Source organism: Salvelinus sp. IW2-2015, unplaced genomic scaffold, assembly GCF_002910315.2.
Source record: "Salvelinus sp. IW2-2015 unplaced genomic scaffold, ASM291031v2 Un_scaffold8340, whole genome shotgun sequence".
NCBI classification, from domain to species: domain Eukaryota; kingdom Metazoa; phylum Chordata; class Actinopteri; order Salmoniformes; family Salmonidae; genus Salvelinus; species Salvelinus sp. IW2-2015.
In genome coordinates this window covers 1,848-10,575 of record NW_019949600.1, presented here as the reverse complement: position 1 = coordinate 10,575, position 8,728 = coordinate 1,848, and the positions used below count along the sequence as shown (strand labels likewise).

General features: G+C 43.8%; 1 long non-coding RNA gene across 1 annotated transcript; it reads left to right on the top strand.

Moving 5' to 3' along the window:
* Positions 1–4,251: 4,251 nt before the first annotated feature.
* Positions 4,252–5,375, top strand: LOC112079527 (uncharacterized). Its single transcript, XR_002895967.2, has 2 exons — positions 4,252–4,324; positions 4,857–5,375. It is a non-coding gene; the product is annotated as an uncharacterized lncRNA (long non-coding RNA).
* Positions 5,376–8,728: the final 3,353 nt, after the last annotated feature.

Sequence of the window (8,728 nt, the reverse complement as noted above, 5' to 3'; positions counted from 1 at the left end):
TGATTTAAAAAAATATATAGAGTAGCCTCCTGGTATGTCTATATCTGTATAGCAGATGTAGCTTACCCACTGGCATTTTCTCTATATCTCTCTTGGGGTTAGGCCTAAGCTTTTCTTCTTTTTATATAGGCTAATATATATAGATATATATTTAAAAATAGATATTTATTTTTTTGCTTATTAGGCCTGTTTTAAAAGACATGTAAATGTGGCTCATTTGCGTCAATATCTCTAATTTATTGATGGCGCGGTTCTGAATTAGCCAGCATGGATGTCCGATACATTTTCTCAAATGTCTGCGCTAAATTTACAAATCTCTCTCCGTTATCATGTCCCGGTGTCAACCTTTTCCTAAAAGCAAAATCTGAAATGTCATATTAATACTTTTTTTGTTGTTGTACCTTTTACCGCTTTTTTCCCAAGTGTACGTTACAGTCTTGTCCCATCCACTGCAACTCCCCTTACCGACACGGGAGAGGTGAAAGGTTGAGAGTCATGCCGTCCTCTGGAAACACAAACCGCTGCCCAAGCCCACTGCCTCACTTAACCTGGCCACACAAAATATGTCAGAGCGAAACACTGTCCCAACTGGTGACTGAAGTTCAGCTTGTAGGCTCTCCTCCACAAGGCAGTGTCTCTAGAGTTGATGCGAACAAGGAAATCCCAGCCAGCACACCCGGACACGCTGGGCCAATTGTGTTCTGCCTCATGAGTCTCCCGGTCACCAGCCAGCTGTACACAGCCTCGATGCAACCCAGCGTTCTAGAATGACGCTTCAAGCACTGCCAATGCCTTAGACCGCTGCCGCCACTCGGGAGCGCCCTAGACAATTGTTTTTAATGAAGATTTTTGACATATTGCATGAAAATCTGTCGCCAATTTGGATGGAAACCTAGCCTTAACTGTGCTAGTCCAGTGTCATTTTTGAATTTATGGCCTGCACATCATGGTTCACCAGCAGCCCCAAACTTCTAAAACATAAGCCTACTGTACCACGCCAAAACAGCCTTGCAGAATTGTACTTAAACTCCCCCCTCATACTTCATCTGGAGCGTTCGAGCATTTTTTCATGTCTATCTCTGTAATTGTGTCTGTATCTAGGCTATTTATGTAAAAAGAATAGGGACAACAATTATATGTTTGTTTTTTTTACCGACAAATAAAACTCAATCAGATAAATTCAAACTGTGCAGCCCAGCCAATGACATGAATGCGAAAAGCAGACATCTGTTACAAAACACCAAAAAGTCGCCCCTACATTCCCTATACTGGGTATAGCCTACAACGGTAGGGAGGAAGGTATTTTCCTGTTTGTCAAGATCGACACTTGGTATTTATTAGGATTCCCCATTAGCCACTGCAAAAGCATCAGCTACGTCTTCCTGGGGCGTCCACATAAAACATGACATTAGCTACAGAACATTATAGTCAAAGACTTGAATACATCTTAAAACGTCACACATAGCCTACATATCCAGTACCATACACAAATAATTTAGGGACTAATACAAAGTACAGCTGCAAATCACAGTACAAATATTATATATTAAAATGTCTGTGTCTCTTCTCAGTCCACTTTGTGCCAGTAAGGTGTTCTTTTTATCTGTTTTTTCAACCACTTGAGTTACCTGTCGGCTGGACAGAGAGTTCCATGTAGTCATGGCTCTATTTTTAATACTGTGCGGTTTTCCCAGCTCGGTTTCTGGACCTGGGGACTAGTCTATTTATTGTTTGGTTTTGAAAATGCCAAAACCGATGACATTGAAGTGCCCACGAAGTCGGCATGCATCGGTTTTATTTGTTGGTGGTGCATTCGCGCCACCGCGAAACCAGCCGCCTCTCCCCAGTTAAATGTTTGATCAGAATTGGGCTGCCGTGTGAACACAACCTTTGATTGTCATCTGGTCTCTGGGCTACTATTGTAACTACAGCCGATAGACCAGAGTGAGCCCAAATGGACACAACCACGCGCTCTATATTAACCTATAGCCCCTTCAAAACCAATGCTGCGACCTCAAGAAGCCCATTCCACTGACTTTTTTTCATTGTCCCTCCAATTCCAGGCACTGATTTAGACCTAGCGTCCACCAATTGGGTTTAATTAATTTATCAGGATATAACCTTCATGAGGTAAGAGTTTTTGAATCCCCTGACCTATAGCATATTTATTTTAAGCTATTAAGGTGAACTGTATTGATTATTAGAAGCGCCTAACCAACATGTAATGATCTATCGTTTTAACTGAAGAGCAGCCTTGGCTTGATTAACATCATTTTTTTGTCACCCTGGTATGTTTAGGGTATGGGTCGCTGTTCTAGACCTCCAATCCTTCCAATAAAGACATCCGAATTATTTACATTTTCAGCACAGAGCTTCTCATTCCAGATCCTGCCCGCCAATCTGTATTGATGAATGACCACCAAAGTTCTATACCAATTTCTAACTTTCTGGTGTGTTGACTGCATTATATTACTTTCTATTCTCTCCCAATCCAATTTCATGACCTTACTTTATATTTCTTTAATTTGCCTGACTGGGTTGTTGTTCAAGAGAAATACACTGTTTGTGGTCAGCCTCAGATGCGTAACAGTAACCTAGATCAAGAACAAAACCAGGAACGGTAACCAAAACAGTAGGCGTGGCTTGCGTTGACAAACATTGTTGTCCCTAGTAGACCAGCGTTAGTGGTCTCAGTTTGGCCGTAGAAACTGAGAGCTGATCGATAGGTGGCGACATACGCCGCTAAAGAGCTACAAGGTAAATTGAGTGGACAGGAGATTGCGGGGTGTGCTACAGCGGTGACCCTCAGTCACTATTGCTGCTCGTGTTGTGTGTGTGTGTGGTGTGTGTGTGTGCGGTGTGGTGTGTGTGTGTGTTGCTGTGTGTGTGTGTGTGTGTTGTGGTGTGTGTGGTGGTGCTGGTGTGTGTGTGCTGTGTGTGTGGTGTTGTGTGTGTGTGTACAACCTTCACAGTGTGGAGACAACACTGCCTACTCTCATTAATGACTGATCCCATGCATTGACCAGATGACCAGACTCAAACTCAGGCTGCTGCGAGAAGGTCATTGATTATTCATTGATTGGCAGTTTTTAAAGTTTTTGATATCAAATAATCATCTGCCGATTCATTTACTTCGATAGACAGAAATGCCATGTTTAACTTATGAGTGTAACAAAGAGTAGTAAAAAGAGAACATCTTTTTTCTGATGTGCAGTTCTGGCTGCCCCACAGCCTCTTGCTTGACTACTGACTACTCACCTCCTGCTTGTCTTCATGCCACAGAGACTTGGAGAATGAAGAGGGACAACAAAAAAAAACAAAAACTGGACCGGCCAGAGCAGAATCTGCCCTATCCACCAGCTAAGACTACAAAATGTCTTGAAAACAAAATACTTGCTAATGAAGCGCTTGAAGTACAAGCAACCCCTGATTTGCTTCCTTTTTGCTATGTGCTAGTTTTCTGACGTTACTTCTTATTCCTATTTCTGATTGGCCACGGGGAGTTTTGGATGGGCAGGTGGTATGCGCTGCCACAGTGTGCTTAGACGAAAAAAGGACCTGCCTGCAAAGACTGAGGGCTCATATGACATCATTATTATTAAGATATTTATTTCACCATCATTATCATCAACTTCACATGGTAAGGCTGTGATGCACGTGTACCTGCAGGAGCAGCACATGTTGGAGGACCTAGCCAGACCTCACACCCTGCGGTGCGGACAGGGAGACGGTACCGCCAGACCTCCTCCCTCCTTCCTGATCCTCTGCCTTCCGACTCGGCCCCCATCCATATCTACAGCCTGCCCCTTTGCACCCCCCCGCCTCCACCCCCGCCACAGCCCCCACGCATCATTCAGCAATGGTGAGACAACAAATCCTTCTCTCTCTCCCTCTGTTCTTCTCCTCTCCATCTATCTTCCTGCTTGCCTTCTCCTTTTCTCGTTTCTCTCTTCACACACAGACAGCTGAATGCTATTTCTCTCTTGCGTCATGTAAGTTGCCCCAGCAGCCTTACTACCTTCATACAGAGTTACCACAGCAAAACAGCCCCTCATACAACAGATACCCCCTCCTCAGCCTTTACCCTGCACCACGGTCTGCGCGAGCATCACAAGAAGGTAAACACACACACAAATGCAGCTACTGGTGCTGTTGTGTTGCTATACTCATAATGTTTATTTTCAGTATGTGATGTGTGTGTTAGACATGGTGGCAGCTCGATCGTTGATGCCAGAATGCTCAGATGCCATTCAGATCATAATGCACAACATGATGCCTGAAAGCCAATACCTCCCACAGCCTGTCACCACCTAACCCAGGACAGGTCAGTATCACACATCACCCACATCATTTATGTCAAATCGCTATTTGTCACAAGCGCCTGAATACACAGTTGCTAGACCTTACAAGTGAAATTCTTACTCTACAAGCCCCTTAACCAACAATATAGTTCAAGAAATAGACCTTAAGAAAATATTTTACTAAATAAATAAAAAGTAACAGAATAAAATCAATAACTGAGCGCTATTTAAAGGGGCCTGGTACCGCCGCAATCCGCGCCCGGTACGAGTCAATGGTGCCGGGTACAGGTTAGCAAGAGGTCCATTTGTACATGCTAGGTAGGGGGGGAGGTTAAAGTGACTATGCCATAAATATATAACAGTGCACTAGCACAGTTGTAAAAACAAAGGTGGGGGGGCGGGGTCAATGTAAATAGTCCCGATTGCCATTTGAGGATTAATTGTTCAGCAGTCTTATGGTTCCTGTCACCCACATACCAAAGATCATGCCTTTTTGGAATTCTTAACATCTTATATTTGTTACTTTGTTTTCATCTTGATGTTGACTTCATCCAGGATGTTGTTGTGAGGTCAGCGGTCAAACCAAGAGGAAACTCCGTCCACCACCATCACTACGGCCCCCAGGCCCAATTGCTACCTCCCATTGGCTATCCCATGTGGCCCTCGATGACGTCATCGCTACCTGAAGGGCAGGGCGGGCCTCATATGCCGTCCGTGCAGCATGTGACCCGCCCCATCTCATTGCCCCCACTTAACATGTATTAGCCTAGCCCTGAACAATATTCCCTAACCCCGATCTTGAGATATTGTCTTCATATTTCAAAATATATACAGATAGATGATTGATTGTAAATGTAAAATGTATACATTGATATTATGTTTGATAAGCATCGTTTCAGTATAGCCAAATATAATGGTTGAATGGAGAATTTGCTTCTTGGCACTGGCAACATGTTCTAAATTCAAATGTGTTGGCCTACTATGATTCGTGGTTGCAAAAGAGTGTGCAAATGACAAAGGTCTGTAAACATGCATCAGGACTTCAAAATAAATAAAACAAGATTTGCAAACATGCTTCTTGATCGGTTTTATTCTGTATTTAATCCAAATCACAAAACTCTTCATCTATCTGTCCTTGCTTCTTGTTCCGTTTTATTCTGTAGTTAATCCAAAACTCTCCATCTGTCAAACCTTGCTTCTTGGCACTGACCCACACCACAAGTAGAAGTCATACAGTACTCAAAACTAACTTAAGTTATTCTTACAGCAAATGCAAAAATAAAAACATCAGATTAGTTAGGAAATCAAATATTCTCATAATCCAAAAACAAAGTCACTCGCATTCATTGTCCAACCGTCATTTCTGAAAGTCACGTATGACATATTAGTCAAATGATCCATTCATTATTTTAACTCCCTGAAGTCCGTCCAAACACACCCACTGCATGCACATGAAACAAACATAATTATCGTATGATTAATGTGATCAACTCTGTTACAGAGGCATGATGGGATACAGAGAAAACACTTGGACTCTTTCCCATGTAAGGAAAATGGCGAGAGGGTGAGACCACTAAGYGAAGATGAAGTTAGGATGGAAAGAAAGGTAGAGCGAGAGAGGGCGCAACAGAGRKASAGAAATKAGGTAGGGGGGACTATTCYGGACTGAGCTGAATTGTGGCTCGTCCATGTTAAGGCATGGATATAAACCCACTAACTCTTATTAGAAATATAGGTGTATATATTATCTATAATCTACTGGTACATATCTATACCTCTGTGGTGTGTACCATTGCAAACTAGTCAGCAGATACTGTAAATACATACCAACATATGTAATACACCCAGTACTATGAGTGGAAAAACTGGTTCCTATTGGAACTCATTTAAAAATACTGGTTCCTATTGGATCTCATGTAGAAATACGAGGGCTAGGGTTCTGGCTGAGAAACATCGAGCAGGGATCCAGGTCCCTTGGAGGGTGTAATCACGGACCATCGTGCGCCATGGTCCATCTGAACCGCAGCGAAGACAACCTTCCTTAAGTACTCAGCGGGTGAGGTGGTGAAAATGGGAGGGGCCAATAGAAGTATTAGATGGTACGGCGATGACGGAACGAGCTCAGAGAGGGGGATTTCTATATTAACAAACCAGATCAGAAATCATGCTTCCCGGATTCGGCCATTTTACGTTGACTCTTCCAATATTCTCGAGGGAAGTAGAAACATTGGGCGGGTTAGAAATGACACTTTCTCAAAAGGATCTTACCGGGAAATTGATTCCTCTTCTCTCAGTAGCTGCTGCCACACAAACCAATCAACCCACTGCACTCAACTTCAAATTCCTGTGATCAGATACTTGTTGTTGAGAAAAGGACAGGGATGAGAAAGGCTAGGTATAATGACAGGGTACGTGTTATTGGAGGCGAGGAGTGCTGGTGTGGTGTGTTTTATTACCTGTAGTAGTGTGTTCAGATTCGCTCCTCAACTGAGAGGATATCGTGTCCAGTCTCTTGTCCCTACCCAGCTGCCACACCGCAGAACACGCTAGGAGTGGGCATTTACACACATACTTTAGAGCAGCGCCGGCCATAGATTCAGCACCTAACACACCAGAGTATTAACCCCACACAGCTGCCATTAACCACACGGGTAAGAAGAGCAGTATCAACACACACAACAACACACTCACAATTACAAACACACACACACACACACACACACACACACACACATACACAACTCACACACACACCAACACACTCAACAACACACACACAATCTACACTCACTCGCACACATTCCGCCTCATCATTACATCACATACACATCACATCTTTAAAACACACACACACACTACCTGAGTCCTTTAGCGGTTATCTTTCCACGTGTAGCCTCCTTCTGAGATCTCCACTGTCCACAGTCCTCGCTCCAGGGTGGAGCCAGGGCCACGGGACGTAAACCACACATATTAACCAGTGGACATAGTTGTCAATACCTGGTGACATACCTACTTTCATAATGTTGTTTGTCTGTTGATCATACTATATGCATCATGATACTCAACCTCTGCAGGACTTCCTGTAGGACCCGCTCGGCTGTAGCACCGCTTGACAACTCTGTATTCCATTAAGAGGGAGCCCAAAAGGCATAGGCTCTTGGCTGCCACATACAGCCAGACTGACAGCTTCAGAAAAACACTCGAGTAGAGAGAGGGGGGACGTGGAGGGGAAACGTGTCCTTATAGACATTGAGTGAATGGGGTTGTAAGAGAACAGGAAGTTTTGAGTGTTTATAGGAGTTGTTGTTAGACTACAGTTAATCAACCAGTTAGTTGTCTCTATGATACTCACATCTCAAGCTCTGAGAGAGACGCCTTGCCTGGGGAAGAAACGAGAGAGAGAGATTGTGGCACGTGAGTTGAAAAAGAAGAGTCGGAAAATGTATCCGCACTTCTTGATTTCGCTTTAAGCAATAATTTTATTAGAACCCAGGGACTATCGTGACAAATAACACCCGACTATAGGTCTGTTTTAAAAACGCGACGCGGAGCGTAACGAGGAACATCCTTAGGAAGGGTGTTATTCACGATAATCCCAGGTTTCGAGTGCCCTTATTGCTTTAACAAACACTTGCCACACTATAAAAAGATTAACAACTGTTTGATCATAAAATAGTTACATTTGTTTATTTCATCCTTCCCCAGACAATATAGTCAGAGCAAAAGCAGTCGTTAGGTAGCTGAGATTCTGAGTTGCTAGCCAAGCGGCTGGTTGTCTATTCTATTGACATGGTTGTCAGCCAAGCGGGCTGGGGGTTGGTCTTTATTCTTAGTTGACATGGTGTTTCAGCCAGCGTGGTGGCTGGTTTGAGGGTCTTATCTATTCTATTTTGTGAGGATGGTTGTCAGCCAGCGGCCTGCGTTGATCTATTCTCGTGATTGAACATGGTGATTCAAGCCGATGCGGTTTGGCCTGGTGTGTCTATTTCGTTATTTTGGATGCAGTGGTTGTTCAGGCCAAGCTGCTGTGTTTCTCTTGCTATTTGACATGTGGTTGTCAGGCGCCTAAGGTCGGGTGCTGTGTTGTCGTATGTTCTAGTTGTTGGGATCAGTTGGTGTGTCAGGTTGCTCGCATGGCTGTGCTGGTTGTGTTCTTAGATTCTTATTGGACATGGGTTTGTGTTCAGCTGCAAGCTCGGGCTGTGTTGTCTATGTTCTATATTCGACATGGTTGGTTTGTGTCTGTGTCGCATAGGCTGGGCTGGTTGGTCTGATTGTCTATTTGACGGATTGGTGTGTTCAGCCAAGGGGTCGAGTGTTGGTTCTTATTCTAACATGGAGAACATGGTGTATGCCACACTTAATGCTTGGCTGTTATGTGTACTATTCTGCATGTGATGGTTAGTACAGCACCACGCCTGGCTGGT